This window comes from Oncorhynchus kisutch, unplaced genomic scaffold (genome assembly GCF_002021735.2).
Source record: "Oncorhynchus kisutch isolate 150728-3 unplaced genomic scaffold, Okis_V2 Okis06b-Okis10b_hom, whole genome shotgun sequence".
Classification (NCBI taxonomy): Eukaryota; Metazoa; Chordata; class Actinopteri; order Salmoniformes; family Salmonidae; genus Oncorhynchus; species Oncorhynchus kisutch.
The window spans coordinates 14,179,157-14,199,590 of NW_022261983.1; the positions used below are offsets into that span (position 1 = coordinate 14,179,157).

General features: G+C 45.6%; 1 pseudogene; it reads right to left on the minus strand.

Annotated features, from left to right (window-relative positions):
- Positions 1-20,434, minus strand: part of LOC116359955 (regulator of G-protein signaling 9-like) — a 31,430-nt pseudogene that overhangs the window by 7,817 nt on the left and 3,179 nt on the right.

A 20,434-nucleotide genomic window follows, 5' to 3' on the forward strand; every position in this document is an offset into this window, starting at 1 on the left:
TCATTAGGGCTTGTGTAAGGAAAATGTTCTGGGGAGCAGGAGAGAGGAGAGGATAGAGGGGGATAAATAAGGAGGAGGAGAGGAGAGGATAGAGGGGATAAATAAGGAGGAGGAGAGGAGAGGATAGAGGGGGATAAATAAGGAGGAGGAGAGGAGAGGATAGAGGGGGATAAATAAGGAGGAGGAGGAGAGGATAGAGGGGGATAAATAAGGAGGAGAGAGGAGAGGATAGAGGGGGATAAATAAGGAGGAGGAGAGGAGAGGATAGAGGGGGATAAATAAGGAGGAGGAGAGGATAGAGGGGGATAAATAAGGAGGAGAGGAGAGGATAGAGGGGGATAAATAAGGAGGAGAGGAGAGGAGAGGATAGAGGGGGATAAATAAGGAGGAGGAGAGGATAGAGGGGGATAAATAAGGTGGAGAGGATAGAGGGGGATAAATAAGGAGGAGAGGAGAGGAGAGGATAGAGGGGGATAAATAAGGAGGAGGAGAAAGGAGAGGATCGAGGGGGATAAATAAGGAGGAGGAGAGGAGAGGATAGAGGGGGATAAATAAGGAGGAGGAGAGAGGAGAGGGTAGAGGGGGGTAAATAAGGAGGAGGAGAGGAGAGGATAGAGGGGGATAAATAAGGAGGAGGAGAGAGGAGAGGATAGAGGGGGATAAGGAGGAGGAGAGGATAGAGGGTGATAAATAAGGAGGAGAGGATAGAGGGGGATAAATAAGGAGGAGGAGAGAGGAGAGGATCGAGGGGGATAAATAAGGAGGAGGAGAGGATAGAGGGGGATAAATAAGGAGGAGGAGAGGATAAAGGGGGATAAATAAGGAGGAGAGGATAGAGGGGAATAAATAAGGAGGAGAGGAGAGGATAGAGGGGGATAAATAAGGAGAGGAGAGGATAGAGGGGGATAAATAAGGAGGAGAGGAGAGGATATAGGGGGATAAATAAGGAGGAGAGGATAGAGGGGGATAAATAAGGAGGAGAGGAGAGGATAGAGGGGGATAATAAGGAGGAGAGGATAGAGGGGGATAAATAAGGGGGAGAGGATAGAGGGGGATAAATAAGGAGGATGAGAGGATAGAGGGGGATAAATAAGGAGGAGGAGAGGATAGAGGGGGATAAATAAGGAGGAGGAGGAGAGGATAGAGGGGGATAAATAAGGATGAGGAGGAGAGGATAGAGGGGGATAAATAAGGAGGGGAGAGGATAGAGGGGGATAAATAAGGAGGAGGAGGAGAGGATAGAGGGGGATAAATAAGGAGGGGAGAGGATAGAGGGGGATAAATAAGGAGGAGAGGATAGAGGGGGATAAATAAGGAGGAGGAGGAGTGAGAAGAGAGACGAGAAGAAGGAAAGAGGAGAGAATGAGAGAAGGAAAGAGGAGAGAAGAGAGGAAGGGGAGAGGAGGAAGGATAGGAAGGAGAGAAGAGCGGAGAGGAAGAGGAGAAGAAAGGAGAGGAAGAGGAGATACATGATATGTCTGTAATTTCTGTACTTAATCTATTTTCTACACCAACACATAAACTTGAGTGCATTGGGTTATTCAGGTATTCCAGTGGGTTATTCAGGTATTCCAGTGCAGAAGTATGTCTAATGTCTTACGGTTCTCCTGACCACGTCGAAGGTCAACACCTGAAAACACACGAGAGAAGAACAGCTTGTTATTACAGGCAGAGCTCTTCTGTTCCACTGCTATCTAGGGTCACAACTAATGCACTCTCACACACACAATCCCTCTCGAAAGCAGGCTATACCACTCTCACACACACAATCCCTCTCGAAGGCAGGCTACAGCACAGTCACAGGCTACAGCACAGTCACAGGCTACAGCACAGTCACAGGCTACAGCACAGTCACAGGCTACACGACAGTCACAGGCTACAGCACAGTCACAGGCTACACCACAGTCACAGGCTACACCACAGTCACAGGCTACACGACAGTCATAGACTACACGACAGTCACAGACTACACCACAGTCACAGGCTCCACCACAGTCACAGGCTACACCACAGTCACACATTACACCACAGTCACAGGCTACACCACAGTCACAGGCTACACCACAGTCACACATTACACCACAGTCACAGACTACACCACAGTCACAGACTACACCACAGTCACAGGCTACACCACAGTCACAGGCTACACCACAGTCACACATTACACCACAGTCACAGACTACACCACAGTCACAGGCTACACCACAGTCACAGGCTACACCAGAGTCACAGGCTACACCACAGTCACAGGCTACACCACAGTCACAGGCTACAGCACAGTCACAGGCTACACCACAGTCACAGGCTACAGCACAGTCACAGGCTACAGCACAGTCACAGGCTACAGCACAGTCACAGACTACACCACAGTCACGGGCTACAGCACAGTCACAGGCTACAGCACAGTCACAGACTACACCACAGTCACGGGCTACAGCACAGTCACAGGCTACAGCACAGTCACAGACTACAGCACAGTCACAGGCTACACCACAGTCACAGGCTACACCACAGTCACAGGCTACAACACAGACTACACCACAGTCACAGGCTACACCACAGTCACAGGCTACACCACAGTCACAGGCTACACCACAGTCACAGGCTACACCACAGACACAGACTACACCACAGTCACAGGCTACACCACAGTCACAGGCTATACCACAGTCACAGACTACACCACAGTCACAGGCTACACCACAGTCACAGACTACACCACAGTCACAGGCTACACCAGTCACAGGCTACACCACAGTCACAGGCTACACCACAGTCACAGACTACACCACAGTCACAGACTACACTACAGTCACACATTACACCACAGTCACAGGCATACACCACAGTCACAGACTACACCACAGTCACAGGCTACACCACAGTCACAGACTACACCACAGTCACAGGCTACACCATAGTCACAGACTACACCACAGTCACAGGCTACACCACAGTCACAGGCTCCACCACAGTCACAGGCTACAACACAAGAAGATAAATCTGCATGGTAACAGGCATATTTAGGCAGGGTGAGTGAGTGAGTGTGTGTGTGTGAAGAAGATAAATCTGCATGGTAAGGCAGAAAGAGTGTGTGTGTGTGTGTGCGTAAACAATCCTCTCGACAACAGGTGAAGGATGTGATGGAATAGAATCTGAAGGAAGAGACGACAGAACAAACAGTCAAATGAAGAGCAGAGAAAATACAAACCCCTCTAACCCAAACCCCTCCAACCCAAACCCCTCCAACCCAAACCCCTCCAACCCAAACCCCTCTAACCCAAACCCCTCTAACCCAAACCCCTCCAACCCAAACCCCTCTAACCCAAACCCCTCCGACCCAAACCCCTCTGACCCAAACCCCTCCAACCCAAACCCCTCCAACCCAAACCCCTCTAACCCAAACCCCTCCAACCCAAACCCCTCTAACCCAAACCCCTCCAACCCAAACCCCTCTAACCCAAACCCCTCCAACCCAAACCCCTCTAACCCAAACCCCTCCAACCCAAACCCCTCCAACCCAAACCCCTCCAACCCAAACCCCTCCAACCCAAACCCCTCTAACCCAAACCCCTCCAACCCAAACCCCTCCAACCCAAACCCCTCCAACCCAAACCCCTCCAACCCAAACCCCTCTAACCCAAACCCCTCCAACCCAAACCCCTCTAACCCAAACCCCCTCCGACCCAAACCCCTCTGACCCAAACCCCTCCAACCCAAACCCCTCCAACCCAAACCCCTCTAACCCAAACCCCTCCAACCCAAACCCCTCTAACCCAAACCCCTCCAACCCAAACCCCTCTAACCCAAACCCCCTCCAACCCAAACCCCTCTAACCCAAACCCCTCTAACCCAAACCCCTCCAACCCAAACCCCTCCAACCCAACCCCTCCAACCCAAACCCCTCTAACCCAAACCCCTCCAACCCAAACCCCTCTAACCCAAACCCCTCTAACCCAAACCCCTCCAACCCAAACCCCTCCAACCCAAACCCCTCCAACCCAAACCCCTCCAACCCAAACCCCTCCAACCCAAACCCCTCTAACCCAAACCCCTCCAACCCAAAAAGGCCTGTGGTGTTGAAATCTTTGACTATGCTGTACATAGTCAAAGATTTCAACACAGGGAGCATAGCCCTGCTATTGAGAAAGGCCGCCGTAGGCAGACATGGCTCTCAAGAGAAGACAGGCTATGTGCACACTGCCCACAAAATGAGGTGGAAACTGAGCTGCACTTCCTAACCTCCTGCCAAATGTATGACCATATTAGAGAGACATATTTCCCTCAGATTACACAGATCCACAAAGAATTCGAAAACAAACCCAATGTTGATAAACTCCCATATCTACTGGGTGAAATTCCACAGTGTGCCATCACAGCAGCAAGATGTGTGACCTGTTGCCACGAGAAAAGGGCAACCAGTGAAAAACACACACCATTGTAAATACAACCCATATTTATGTTTATTTATTTTCCCTTTTGTACTTTAACAATTTGCACATAATATGACATTTGTAATGTCTTTATTATTTTGGAACTTTTGTGAGTGTAATGTTTACTATTCATTTTTATTGTTTATTTCACTTTTGTTTATCATCTACTTCACTTTCTTTGGCAATGTAAACAAGTTTCCCATGCCAATAAAGCCCCTTAATTTGAAATTGAGAGGTAGAGTGAGAGGTAGAGTGGTAGAGTGAGAGGTAGAGAAGTAGAGAGACAGACATTGCTTTGGCAATGTTAACATATGTTTCCCATGCCAATAAAGCCCATTGAATTGAGAGAGAGAGAGAGAGAGAGAGAGAGAGAGGTAGAGAGATAGAGAGGTAGAGAGAGAGGTAGAGAGAGAGAGGTAGAGAGAGAGAGGTAGAGAGTGAGAGGTAGAGAGTGAGAGAGAGAGGTAGAGAGTGAGAGGTAGAGAGTGAGAGGTAGAGAGAGAGAGGTAGAGAGAGAGAGGTAGAGAGAGAGAGGTAGAGAGAGAGAGGTAGAGAGAGAGGTAGAGAGAGAGAGAGAGAGAGGTAGAGAGAGAGAGAGAGAGAGGTAGAGAAGTAGAGAGAGAGAGAGAGAACTGTAGTCTAGTAGCCTCTCTAGAGTGAGAGGTAGAGAGAGAGAGAGAGAGAGAACTGTAGTCTAGTAGCCTCTAGAGTGAGAGGTAGAGAAGTAGAGAGAGAGAGAGAACTGTAGTCTTAGTAGCCTCTCTAGAGTGAGAGGTAGAGAAGTAGAGAGAGAGAGAGAACTGTAGTCTAGTAGCCTCTCTAGAGTGAGAGGTAGAGAGAGAGAGAGAGAGAGAACTGTAGTCTAGTAGCCTCTAGAGTGAGAGGTAGAGAAGTAGAGAGAGAGAGAGAACTGTAGTCTTAGTAGCCTCTCTAGAGTGAGAGGTAGAGAAGTAGAGAGAGAGAGAGAACTGTAGTCTAGTAACCTCTCTAGAGTGTGACGACCCTCCCACTCTGTCTGCCATATTATGTCTTTGTTCTTGTTTCCTTATTAGGATGCCGGTGGGCGGAGTTGGGAGGGTCGTCAGCTTTATGGGAAACACCTGGGCCAGGTGTCTCCCAGGATAAATAGACCTCTTCCACATTCATGGAGGAGACTCTCTCCATGCAGACACCTTTGTAGATTGTGTTGTGGTTCTTGGTGGCCTTTTGTTTGTTTGCTTTGGCACCTTTCAACACCCTGCATTATCACATTCATGCATGCAAAACACTCACTTACACTACTGATTACTGATTACACACACCATTGTATATTTTCCTTAGTTGCTTTAGTTAATAAATATATATTTTGTTACTCCTTAAAAGAATTTCAGCACATTACATCCAACCTCTGTAACACAGAAGTAGAATCTTGTGTAATTTGGTCAGCAGTGTGAACGTCTGTGTTCATAGTGTTAGAAACTGATGTATCCGCAACCCCCCCCCCCCCGATCTGCATGGGCACAAACCCCCCCCACCCCCGATCTGCATGGGCACCCCCCCTACCCCCGATCTGCATGGGCACACCCCCCCCTACCCCCGATCTGCATGGGCACAACCCCCCCCCTACCCCGATCTGCATGGGCACAGGTTGCATATTTCAACCTCAATCCAGGAAGTCCAGAATAAATCCTATTGAGATAACAAGGATGCATCCCAAACGACAACATATTATACACTGAGTGTAATATGATCCCTTATTGATGTCACTTGTTGAATCCACTTCAATCAGTGTAGATGAAGGGGAGGAGACCTGGTTAAAGAGGAAGGGGAGGAGACCTGGTTAAAGATGAAGGGGAGGAGACCTGGTTAAAGATGAAGGGGAGGAGACCTGGTTAAAGATGAAGGGGAGGAGACCAGGTTAAAGAGGAAGGGGAGGAGACAGGTTAAAGAGGAAGGGGAGGAGACCAGGTTAAAGAGGAAGGGGAGGAGACCTGGTTAAAGAGGAAGGGGAGGAGACCAGGTTAAAGAGGAAGGGGAGGAGACCAGGTTAAAGAGGAAGGGGAGGAGACCAGGTTAAAGAGGAAGGGGAGGAGACCTGGTTAAAGAGGAAGGGGAGGAGACCAGGTTAAAGAGGAAGGGGAGGAGACCTGGTTAAAGATGAAGGGGAGGAGACCTGGTTAAAGAGGAAGGGGAGGAGACCTGGTTAAAGATGAAGGGGAGGAGACCTGGTTAAAGAGGAAGGGGAGGAGACCTGGTTAAAGAGGAAGGGGAGGAGACCAGGTTAAAGAGGAAGGGGAGGAGACCAGGTTAAAGAGGAAGGGGAGGAGACCAGGTTAAAGAGGAAGGGGAGGAGACCAGGTTAAAGAGGAAGGGGAGGAGACCAGGTTAAAGAGGAAGGGGAGGAGACCAGGTTAAAGATGAAGGGGAGGAGACCTGGTTAAAGAGGAAGGGGAGGAGACCTGGTTAAAGAGGAAGGGGAGGAGACCTGGTTAAAGAGGAAGGGGAGGACACCTGGTTAAAGAGGAAGGGGAGGAGACGGGTTTAAAGGAGGATTTTTAAGCCTTGAGACAATTGAGACAAGGATTGTGTCTGTGTTGCCATTCAGAGGGTGAATGGGCAAGACAAAATATTTAAGTGCCTTTGAACAGGGTAGGGTAGTAGGTGCCAGGCGTAACGATTTGTGTCAAGAACTGCAACGCTGCTGGGTTTGTCACGCTCAACAGTTTCCTGTGTGTATCAAGAATGGTCCACCACCCAAAGGACATCCAGCCAACTTGACCCAACTGTGGAAAGCATTGGGGTCAACATGGGCCAGCATCCCTGTGGAACGCCTTCAACACCTTGTAGAGTCAACATGGGCCAGCATCCCTGTGGAACGCTTTCAACACCTTGTAGAGTCAACATGGGCCAGCATCCCTGTGGAACGTTTTCAACACCTTGTAGAGTTGAAGCTGTTCTGAGAGCAAAGGAAGGGGGCAACTCAATATCAGAAAGGTGTCCTTGATGTTTTGTACACTCAGTGTATAATGTACAGGGTGCATTTGGGACCCACTCTGTTTTCTAAGGGAAATGTCTCAGAGAGCACAGTACTCACCTGTTACCTCCTCTGCATTGGGGTCAATGAGACGGTCCAGACCATAGTCCATGGCACTGTGTGTCCGACGCTGTGGACACACCAAGCACCTGTTTAGTCAGTCTGATGTGCTGTAACTCAACATATTATCTCCAGAGTCTGGAGCACAGAACCCTGGGTAAGGAACTGGGGCACAGACCCCTGGGTAAGGAACTGGGGCACAGACCCGTGGGTAAGGAACTGGAGCACAGACCCCTGGGTAAGGAACTGGTGCACAGACCCCTGGGTAAGGAACTGGGGCACAGACCCCTGGGAAAGGAACTGGGGCACAGACCCCTGGGTAAGGAACTGGAGCACAGACCCCTGGGTAAGGAACTGGTGCACAGACCCGTGGGTAAGGAACTGGGGCACAGACCCGTGGGTAAGGAACTGGGGCACAGACCCCCGGGTAAGGAACTGGGGCACAGACCCCTGGGAAAGGAACTGGGGCACAGACCCCTGGGTAAGGAACTGGAGCACAGACCCCTGGGTAAGGAACTGGAGCACAGACCCCTGGGTAAGGAACTGGGGCACAGACCCCTGGGAAAGGAACTGGAGCACAGACCCCTGGGTAAGGAACTGGAGCACAGACCCCTGGGTAAGGAACTGGTGCACAGACCCCTGGGTAAGAAACTGGATGAGCTTACCGATGTTTTCCAAACAGATCTGGCACCAACATCCTCAATCATTTGAATGAGAACATTATATTACTTGTATTTAATTGTTTTTTTATTTAACCCTTATTAGGTTGACTGAGAAACACGTTCTCATTTACAGCAACGTCCTGGGGAATAGTTACAGGGGAGAGGAGGGGGGATGAATGAACCAATAGGAAGCTACTTGAACACGTTCCAACTCCTTTCTGCCTCTAATTAGTCCTTTTGGAAGTTTTTCCTAGTAAACCTTTTTGTTGGATTTTCCTCAGTGTTGTCAAGCAGCCCTCCTAGTTTCCTGGTGCAGCGTGGAGGTCTACCTGAACTGAGTAACAGGTTTGATTTTCCTCAGTGTTGTCAAGCAGCCCTCCTAGTTTCCTGCTGCAGCGTGGAGGTCTACCTGAACTGAGTAACAGGTTTGATTTTCCTCAGTGTTGTCAAGCAGCCCTCCTAGTTTCCTGGTGCAGCGTGGAGGCCTACCTGAACTGAGTAACAGGTTTGATTTTTTCCCCATGTCCTAAAAACACCTCGTATCATTTCCCCTGTGTTCTATTACATCACACATAGTCCTTGGCGATGCCCCCCCCCCCCCCCCCCCCCCCCCAAAAAAAAAAAACTGGCGACCGACTGTAGACCTCTAGTTCTGGATGAGGCTGACGCTCTGCTGCTGTTCTGTCTGTCTGGACCACGGCCTCATGGAGACAGAGAGACACAATAACACTCAACATCTCTATGCAGGAAACTGGTAGTCCACCCAGCAGCCTTGAGTTCAAGTTGAAAGACTGAAAAGAATGAGACTGTTATGTTGAAAGACTGAAAAGAATGAGACTGTTATGTTGAAAGAAAGAACAGGAACCGTTGATGGGGAAAATGACTTAGTTATTGAAACGGGGCGTAGTATTGTGTCATGGACAGACTAGAGAAACTTGTTATTATTGGTCATGTAATAACATTACAGGTCTCATAGGGGTCTCATAGAAGTCTCATAGAGGTCTCATAGAGGTCTCATAGGGGGACTCATTCAGGCCTCATAGAGGTCTCATTCAGGTCTCATAGGGGACTCATTCAGGTCTCATTCAGGCCTCATAGAGGTCTCATTCAGGTCTCATAGAGGTCTCATAGGGGTCTCATAGAGGTCTCATTCAGGTCTCATAGAGGTCTCATTCAGGTCTCATAGAGGTCTCATAGAGGACTCATAGTCTCATTCAGGTCTCATAGAGGTCTCATAGAGGACTCATTCAGGTCTCATAGGAGTCTCATAGAGGACTCATTCGGGTCTCAGAGGTCTCATACAGGTCTCATAGGGGTCTCATACAGGACTCATAGAGGTCTCATAGAGGTCTCATAGAGGTCTCATTCAGGTCTCATAGAGGTCTCATTCAGGTTTCAGAGGTCTCATTCAGGTTTCAGAGGTCTCATAGGGGTCTCATACAGGACTCATAGAGGACTCATAGAGGTCTCATAGAGGTCTCATTCAGGTCTCAGAGGTCTCATTCAGGTCTCATAGAGGTCTCATTCAGGTCTCATAGAGGTCTCATTCAGGTCTCAGAGGTCTCATTCAGGTCTCATAGGGGTCTCATTCAGGTCTCATAGAGGTCTCATTCAGGTTTCAGGGGTCTCATAGGGGTCTCATACAGGACTCATAGAGGTCTCATAGGGGTCTCATTCAGGTCTCATTCAGGTCTCATAGGGGTCTCATTCAGGTCTCATAGGGGGACTCATTCAGGTCTCATTCAGGCCTCAGAGGTCTCATAGGGGTCTAATTCAGGTCTCATAGAGGTCTCATTCAGGTCTCATAGAGGTCTCATACAGGTCTCATTCAAGTCTCATAGAGGTCTCATTCAAGTCTCATTCAGGTCTCATTCAGGTCTTATTGAGGTCTACAGATTAAGAGGAGGGAAGATGTGACCTGATATAGTTCCTATGTGATGCGTATTAACACTACTGGGTGATACAACTATCACTGGAGTATTCTGCGTAGGGATATGACCGTGAACTTAACTTGTCATTAGTCATGTGGCCGTTTAGCAGTGACACCCCATTGTAGTCCCTAGTCAAGTGAGTTCCACAGTAAATAACATAAAAGGATACACTTGCCTCCGAGCTGTTTACTACCACATCAAACTTTACGGCGGGGTCAGAGTAAATTCCATGTCGAAACAGAGTCACGGTGAATGGAGAGAGAGCGGGACTAGACGCTATGGAGCTCATAGGCTGACAGCAACAATATCCTGTGACACAAACACTTTGGTGGGTCTGTACTCACTGGTGGCCTGTGTACTATCCAGTAGGCTCTCTCCTGACAGTCCAACACCACTCTGTCTGGCTTCTTCCTCTCTTTATTAGCCCTGACAGACAGACAGACAGACAGACAGACAGACAGACAGACAGACAGACAGACAGACAGACACACAGACAGACAGACATGGGAGACAGACATGACAGACAGACATACATGGGAGACAGACAGACACACAGACAGACAGACATGGGAGACAGACATGACAGACAGACATACATGGGAGACAGACAGACAGACATGGGAGACAGACAGACAGACATGGGAGACAGACAGACAGACAGACATGGGAGAGACAGACAGACATGGGAGAGACAGGCAGACAGACATGGGAGAGACAGACATGGGAGAGACAGGCAGACAGACATGGGAGAGACAGGCAGACAGGAGAGACAGGAGACAGAAACAGACAGACAGACAGGAGACAGAAACAGGAGAGACAGACAGACATGGGAGAGACAGGCAGACAGGAGAGACAGGAGACAGAAACAGACAGACAGGAGAGACAGACAGACATGGGAGACAGGCAGACATGGGAGAGAGAGGCAGACAGACAGACAGACAGACAGACAGACAGACAGACAGACAGACAGACATGGGAGAGACAGACGGACAGACATGGGAGAGACAGACGGACAGACATGGGAGAGACAGAAACAGACAGACAGACAGGAGAGACAGGAGACAGAAACAGTCAGAACACAGACAGGAGAAACAGACAGAGGAAAGGAGGTAGATACAGGAGACAAAGAGAGACAGGTCACTATTGAATTACACCTGGTCTTGGGGACCCACAAGGTGTGCAGGCTTTTATTCGTCCAAGCACTAACACATCTGATTCAAATAATCACACAGCTCTTGATTAGGTCAATCAGACATGCTAATGCTGGTCTGAATCATCACACAGCTCTTGATTAGGTCAATCAGACATGCTAATGCTGGTCTGAATCATCACACAGCTCTTGATTAGGTCAATCAGACATGCTAATGCTGGTCTGAATCATCACACAGCTCTTGATTAAGTCAATCAGACATGTTAATGCTGGTCTGAATCATCACACAGCTATTGATTAAGTCAATCAGACATGTTAATGCTGGTCTGAATCATCACACAGCTCTTGATTAAGTCAATCAGACATGTTAATGCTGGTCTGAATCATCACACAGCTCTTGATTAGGTCAATCAGACATGTTAATGCTGGTCTGGATCAAAAGCCTGCACAGTGTGTGGGTCCCTACCAACACATAAACAGCGGTCTAATCCAGTCTTCAGACAACAGAAGGTTACATACTTGTACTGCTCTGTAGCCTGCATCACGATGAAATCCCACTTGGGGTTCATCCATTTGTGGAGATTGTCGTAGTGTTGCTGTTGAAAACAACAGATGTTTGGCTAAAATAACTAAAAGTCAAATAGTTAGACGACAAAATCCCCCGACGCTAAAACAACACATACATGTGTAAAGAAATGTCTATCTCCTCCATCTTGCTTAGGAACCCCCAGAAAACAGAATATAACCAACACCAGCCCTTAAACCACCACTACAGCCCTATGGGTGAGACAGCTACTGTACCTGACATTAACATGTTAGTCATTTAGCAGACGCTCTTATCCAGAGATAGCTAGCTGAGACAACAGCATATCACTGTCGTAGTAAGTGGGATTTATTTAAGATGTGCACCCCCCCACCCATAGTACCTGCTCATAGGGCTCCAGCACCCCCCCCCCCCCCACCCCACCCGTAGTACCTGCTCATAGGGCTCCAGCATCCCCCCCCCACCCGTAGTACCTGCTCATAGGGCACCAGCATCCCCCCCCCCCACCCGTAGTACCTGCTCATAGTGCTCCAGCACCCCCCCCCACCCGTAGTACCTGCTCATAGGGCTCCAGCATCCCCCCCCCCACCCGTAGTACCTGCTCATAGGGCACCAGCATCCCCCCCCCCCACCCGTAGTACCTGCTCATAGGGCACCAGCATCCCCCCCCCCCACCCGTAGTACCTGCTCATAGGGCACCAGCATCCCCCCCCACCCGTAGTACCTGCTCATAGGGCTCCAGCACCCCCCCCCACCCGTAGTACCTGCTCATAGTGCTCCAGCATCCCCCCCCCCACCCGTAGTACCTGCTCATAGGGCTCCAGCATCCCCCCCCCATCCGTAGTACCTGCTCATAGGGCTTCAGCACCCCCCACCCGTAGTACCTGCTCATAGGGCACCAGCATCCCCCCCCACCCGTAGTACCTGCTCATAGGGCTCCAGCATCCCCCCCCACCCGTAGTACCTGCTCATAGGGCTCCAGCACCCCCCCCACCCGTAGTACCTGCTCATAGGGCTCCAGCATCCCCTTCTTCCGGATGTTTCTCCTGGCCAGATAGATGGCTTTAGGGAGACAGAGGGGAAGTATACAACATGTTATTTACCACATCTTTACCTGGTGCAGAAAACTGGGCCAATACATCATCAGCTTGTCTACGTGAGAACATGTGACTCAGAATGTTTATTGTGTCACTATCTGAACATGTGACTCAGAATGTTATTGTGTCACTATCTGAACATGTGACTCAGAATGTTATTGTGTCACTATCTGAACATGTGACTCAGAATGTTTATTGTGTCACTATCTGAACATGTGACTCAGAATGTTTATTGTGTCACTATCTGAACATGTGACTCAGAATGTTTATTGTGTCACTATCTGAACATGTGACTCAGAATGTTATTGTGTCACTATCTTAACATGTGACTCAGAATGTTTATTGTGTCACTATCTGAACATGTGACTCAGAATGTTATTGTGTCACTATCTTAACATGTGACTCAGAATGTTAATGTGTCACTATCTGAACATGTGACTCAAAATGTTATTGTGTCACTATCTGAACATGTGACTCAGAATGTTATTGTGTCACTATCTAAACATGTGACTCAGAATTTTATTGTGTCACTATCTGAACATGTGACTCAGAATGTTTATTGTGTCACTATCTGAACATGTGACTCGGAATGTTTATTGTGTCACTATCTGAACATGTGACTCGGAATGTTTATTGTGTCACTATCTAAACATGTGACTCAGAATGTTATTGTGTCACTATCTTAACATGTGACTCAGAATGTTATTGTGTCACTATCTAAACATGTGACTCAGAATGTTATTGTGTCACTATCTGAACATGTGACTCAGAATGTTTATTGTGTCACTATCTGAACATGTGACTCGGAATGTTTATTGTGTCACTATCTGAACATGTGACTCAGAATGTTTATTGTGTCACTATCTGAACATGTGACTCGGAATGTTTATTGTGTCACTATCTGAACATGTGACTCAGAATGTTTATTGTGTCACTATCTGAACATGTGACTCGGAATGTTTATTGTGTCACTATCTGAACATGTGACTCGGAATGTTTATTGTGTCACTATCTGAACTAGCTGGAACAACAGTCACACTAAGAAGTAGCTGACACTTTAAAAACAGGTGTCATTGAAACGCTGACGATTCATGTTTTCTTTTCAATCCACAATCTGGATCCCTCCACAGCCTCATAGAGGATCTAGATACTTTTCCTAACCTCTCTGGATTACAAACAAATTGTGATAAGTGTACTATATTACATATTGGATCACAAAAAAATATATTACTTTTACATTACCGTGTAGTTTACCAATAAAATGGTCTGACGGGGAAGTTGACATACTCGGTATTCATATCCCGAAAGAAAGAAGTTATCTCACTACAATAATACATTTTAATAGAAAGTTAGCAAAAATAGATAAGATGTTGCTACCATGGAAAGGAAAATACCTGTCTATTTGTGAAAAAAATCACCCTGATTAACTCTTTAGTCATATCCCAGTTTACCCTGATTAACTCCTTTAGTCATATCCCAGTTTACCCTGATTAACTCTTTAGTCATATCCCAGTTTACCCTGATTAACTCCTTTAGTCATATCCCAGTTTACCCTGATTAACTCTTTAGTCATATCCCAGTTTACCCTGATTAACTCCTTTAGTCAGATCCCAGTTTACCCTGATTAACTCCTTTAGTAATATCCCAGTTTACCCTGATTAACTCTTTAGTCATATCCCAGTTTACCCTGATTAACTCCTTTAGTCATATCCCAGTTTACCCTGATTAACTCTTTAGTCATATCCCAGTTTACCCTGATTAACTCCTTTAGTCAGATCCCAGTTTACCCTGATTAACTCCTTTAGTCATATCCCAGTTTACCCTGATTAACTCTTTAGTCATATCCCAGTTTACCCTGATTAACTCCTTTAGTCATATCCCAGTTTACCCTGATTAACTCTTTAGTCATATCCCAGTTTACACTGATTAACTCTTTAGTCAGATCCCAGTTTACCCTGATTAACTCTTTAGTCATATCCCAGTTTACCCTGATTAACTCTTTAGTCAGATCCCAGTTTACCCTGATTAACTCTTTAGTCATATCCCAGTTTACCCTGATTAACTCTTTAGTCAGATCCCATTTTACCCTGATTAACTCTTTAGTCATATCCCAGTTTACCCTGATTAACTCTTTAGTCATATCCCAGTTTACCCTGATTAACTCTTTAGTCATATCCCAGTTTACCCTGATTAACTCCTTTAGTCATATCCCAGTTTACCCTGATTAACTCTTTAGTCATATCCCAGTTTACCCTGATTAACTCTTTAGTCAGATCCCATTTTACCCTGATTAACTCTTTAGTCAGATCCCAGTTTACCCTGATTAACTCTTTAGTCAGATCCCAGTTTACCCTGATTAACTCCTTTAGTCAGATCCCAGTTTACCCTGATTAACTCTTTAGTCATATCCCAGTTTACCCTGATTAACTCTTTAGTCAGATCCCATTTTACCCTGATTAACTCTTTAGTCAGATCCCAGTTTACCCTGATTAACTCTTTAGTCATATCCCAGTTTACCCTGATTAACTCCTTTAGTCAGATCCCAGTTTACCCTGATTAACTCTTTAGTCATATCCCAGTTTACCCTGATTAACTACTTTAGTCATATCCCAGTTTACCCTGATTAACTCTTTAGTCATATCCCAGTTTACCCTGATTAACTCTTTAGTCAGATCCCAGTTTACCCTGATTAACTCTTTAGTCATATCCCAGTTTACCCTGATTAACTCCTTTAGTCATATCCCAGTTTACCCTGATTAACTCCTTTAGTCATATCCCAGTTTACCCTGATTAACGATTTAGTCATATCCCAGTTTACCCTGATTAACTCCTTTAGTCATATCCCAGTTTACCCTGATTAACTCTTTAGTCATATCCCAGTTTACCCTGATTAACTCCTTTAGTCAGATCCCAGTTTACCCTGATTAACTCCTTTAGTCATATCCCAGTTTACCCTGATTAACTCTTTAGTCAGATCCCAGTTGACCCTGATTAACTCTTTAGTCAGATCCCATTTTACCCTGATTAACTCTTTAGTCAGATCCCATTTTACCCTGATTAACTCTTTAGTCATATCCCAGTTTACCCTGATTAACGATTTAGTCATATCCCAGTTTACCCTGATTAACTCTTTAGTCATATCCCAGTTTACCCTGATTAACTCCTTTAGTCATATCCCAGTTTACCCTGATTAACTCTTTAGTCATATCCCAGTTTACCCTGATTAACTCCTTTAGTCATATCCCAGTTTACCCTGATTATCGATTTAGTCATATCCCAGTTTACCCTGATTAACTCTTTAGTCATATCCCAGTTTACCCTGATTAACTCCTTAAGTCATATCCCAGTTTACCCTGATTAACTCTTTAGTCAGATCCCAGTTTACCCTGATTAACTCCTTTAGTCATATCCCAGTTTACCCTGATTAACTCCTTTAGTCATATCCCATTTTACCCTGATTAACTCTTTAGTCATATCCCAGTTTACCCTGACTAACTCCTTTAGTCAGATCCCATTTTACCCTGATTAACTCTTTAGTCATATCCCAGTTTACCCTGATTAACTCTTTAGTCATATCCCATTTTACCCTGATTAACTCCTTTAGTCATATCCCAGTTTACCCTGATTAACTCTTTAGTCATATCCCAGTTTACCCTGATTAACTCTTTAGTCATATCCCAGTTGACCTATTTGCTTATGGTCTTGCCTACACCTAGTGACCTGTTATTTAAATTATATGAGCAAAAAAATGTAAAAAATGTATTTGGAAGGGGAAGTCCGAATTAAATGGGCCTGTTTATATAATAAATATGAAATCATAAATATTAAAGCATTAGATCTCTCACTTAAAGGCTTCAGTCATACAAAAGTTATACTTAAATCTGAACTGGTTCTCTAGCAGATTAGTAAGAATGTCTCACCCCATGTTCAAGAATGGCCTTTTTCCCTTTATTCAGACTACAACCTCTCACTTTCGGTTATTTGAAAATGAAATAATAAAAGTTGGTTGCAATTTCAGTTTAATCCACCAGAAAAGAACAAATAAAACAACAAATAGTTAAACTCAAATATAGTAATAGATTTTTATTTTTATTTTAAAAAAATTGAATAAAAAAAAGTATAATCTTTGTAAATTATATCATAAATAGGACACAGCTAACATAAATACATGGAAATATCTGCTCGACCCAAAATGACATCCAACTAATTGCAGTATTAACGCAAAAATGGAAGAGGCAATTGGAAGGGAGAGAAAGGCAGGAAGTTGTCTGTCGGCCATGCATGAAAGACCAACATTGGTTAAAGAAAATTGTGATAAAAAAATAAGAAAGTGGACCAGTTTCATTTAAGGACCAAAACATTGACAACTGTGCCATGGAGACCTCTAAATAATTGGGAAGAGATTTTCAATCTACTGACTCCATGTCACAGTGATACACAAAACAATGCTGGATTAAAACGTTGAGTTTTTCCATTTTCCATTTTTATATAAAATTCTTGTAACCAATAGAATGTCTTATACAGTGGGGCAAAAAAAGTATTTAGTCAGCCACCAATTGTGCAAGTTCTCCCACTTAAAAAGATGAGAGGCCTGTAATTTTCATCATAGGTACGTACACTTCAACTATGACAGACAAAATGAGAAAAGAAAATCACATTGTAGGATTTTTAATGAATTTATTTGCAAATTATGGTGGAAAATAAGTATTTGGTCACCTACAAACAAGCAAGATTTCTGGCTCTAACAGACCTGTAACTTCTTCTTTAAGAGTCTCCTCTGTCCTCCACTCATTACCTGTATTAATGGCACCTGTTTGAACTTGTTATCAGTATAAAAGACACCTGTCCACAACCTCAAACAGTCACGTCTGGGACCTTTTGGATCGGAGGTTGAGGGCTATGGACATTCCCCTCAGAAATGTCTGGGAACTTGCAGGTGCCTTGGTGGAAGAGTGGGGTAAACATCTCAAAGCAAGAGCTGTCAAATCTGGTGCAGTCCATGGGGAGGAGATGCACTGCAGTACTTAATGCAGCTGGTGGCCACACCAGATACTGACTGTTACTTTTGAATTTGACCCTCCTTTGTTCAGGGGACACAATATTCAATTTCTGTTAGTCATATGTCTGTGGAACTTGTTCAGTTTATGTCTCAGTTGTTGAATCTTGTTATGTTTATACAAATATTTACACGTTATGTTTGCTGAAAATATTTTGGTTAGGCCAGGGTGTGACTAGGGTGGGCATTCTATGTTCATTTTCTATGTTTTCTATTTCTTTGTTGTTTGGCGGGGGGTGGTTCTCAATCAGAGGCAGCTGTCTATCGTAGTCTCTGATTGAGATCCATACTTAGGTAACTTTTCCCAACATGGGTTTTGTGGGTAGTTGTTTTGTGTCTTTCTGCACCAGACAGAACTGTTTTGGTTTTTGTTCATTGTCTTTGTTATTTTGGTTAATCAGTGTTCAGTTCTTTTAATAAAAGATGAACACGTACTGCACCTTGGTCCTCCACTCCTTCCAACAGCTGTTACAGATAGAAGCCACAGTCTATCTGCAGCATTGAAGCTGATCTACACTAGGGTAGCCTAGTGGTTAGAGTGTAGGGGCGGCAGGGTAGCCTAGTGGTTAGAGCGTTGGACTAGTAAACGGAAGGTTGCAAGTTCAAATCCCCGAGCTGACAAGGTACAAATCTGTCGTTCTGCCCCTGAACAAGACAGTTAACCCCAAGGCCGTCATTGAAAATAAGAATTTGTTCTTAACTGACTTGCCTAGTTAAATAAAGGTAAAATAAACCAAGTATTATGTGTTTAAATACATACAAATAAGTATCTGACAGTAACTGGACATTCACTCTCCTTTCACAGAAGATAAACCCACAATAGTCTATGTCCTCAGAGGGGCCACTACAGAAGATAAACCCACCATAGTCTATGTCCTCAGATGGGTCACTATAGAAGATAAACCCACCATAGTCTATGTCCTCAGACGGGCCACTACAGAAGATAAACCCACCATAGTCTATGTCCTCAGCGGGCCACTACAGAAGATAAACCCACCATAGTCTATGTCCCCAGAGGGGCCACTACAGAAGATAAACCCACCATAGTCTATGTCCTCAGATGGGTCACTATAGAAGATAAACCCACCCTAGTCTATGTCCTCAGAGGGGCCACTACAGAAGATAAACCCACCATAGTCTATGTCCTCAGAGGGGCCACTACAGAAGATAAACCCACCATAGTCTATGTCCTCAGAGGGGCCACTATAGAAGATAAACCCACCATAGTCTATGTCCTCAGAGGGGCCACTACAGAAGATAAACCCACCATAGTCTATGTCCTCAGAGGGGCCACTATAGAAGATAAACCCACCATAGTCTATGTCCTCAGAGGGGCCACTACAGAAGATAAACCCACCATAGTCTATGTCCTCAGAGGGGCCACTATAGAAGATAAACCCACCATAGTCTATGTCCTCAGAGGGGCCACTACAGAAGATAAACCCACCATAGTCTATGTCCTCAGAGGGGCCACTACAGAAGATAAACCCACCATAGTCTATGTCCTCAGACGGGCCACTACAGAAGATAAACCCACCATAGTCTATGTCCTCAGAGGGGCCACTACAGAAGATAAACCCACCATAGTCTATGTCCTCAGAGGGGCCACTATAGAAGATAAACCCACCATAGTCTATGTCCTCAGAGGGGCCACTACAGAAGATAAACCCACCATAGTCTATGTCCTCAGAGGGGCCACTACAGAAGATAAACCCACCATAGTCAATGTCCTCAGCGGGCCACTTCTGCACGGGCCAGAAATAAGGGGTCTGCGGAAAGGTTGGGACAGACAGTGACATGAAGATTAGTCATTTGCTCTGCCTCTGACACAGGTAGATACAGGTAGATAGACACAGGTAGTTACAGGTAGATAGACACAGGTAGTTACAGGTAGATAGACATAGGTAGTTACAGGTAGATAGACACAGGTAGTTACAGGTAGTTACAGGTAGATAGACACAGGTAGTTACAGGTAGATAGACACAGGTAGTTACAGGTAGTTACAGGTAGTTACAGGTAGATCGACACAGGTAGTTACAGGTAGATCGACACAGGTAGTTACAGGTAGATAGACACAGGTAGTTACAGGTAGTTACAGGTAGATAGACACAGGTAGTTACAGGTAGATAGACACAGGTAGTTACAGGTAGTTACAGGTAGATAGACACAGGTAGTTACAGGTAGATCGACACAGGTAGTTACAGGTAGATAGACACAGGTAGTTACAGGTAGATAGACACAGGTAGTTACAGGTAGATAGACACAGGTAGTTACAGGGAGATACAGGGAGATACAGGGAGATAGACACAGGTAGTTACAGGGAGATACCGGTAGATAGACACAGGTAGTTACAGGTAGATAGACACAGGTAGTTACAGGTAGATAGACACAGGTAGTTACAGGTAGATAGACACAGGTAGTTACAGGTAGATAGACACAGGTAGTTACAGGTAGATAGACACAGGTAGTTACAGGTAGATCGACA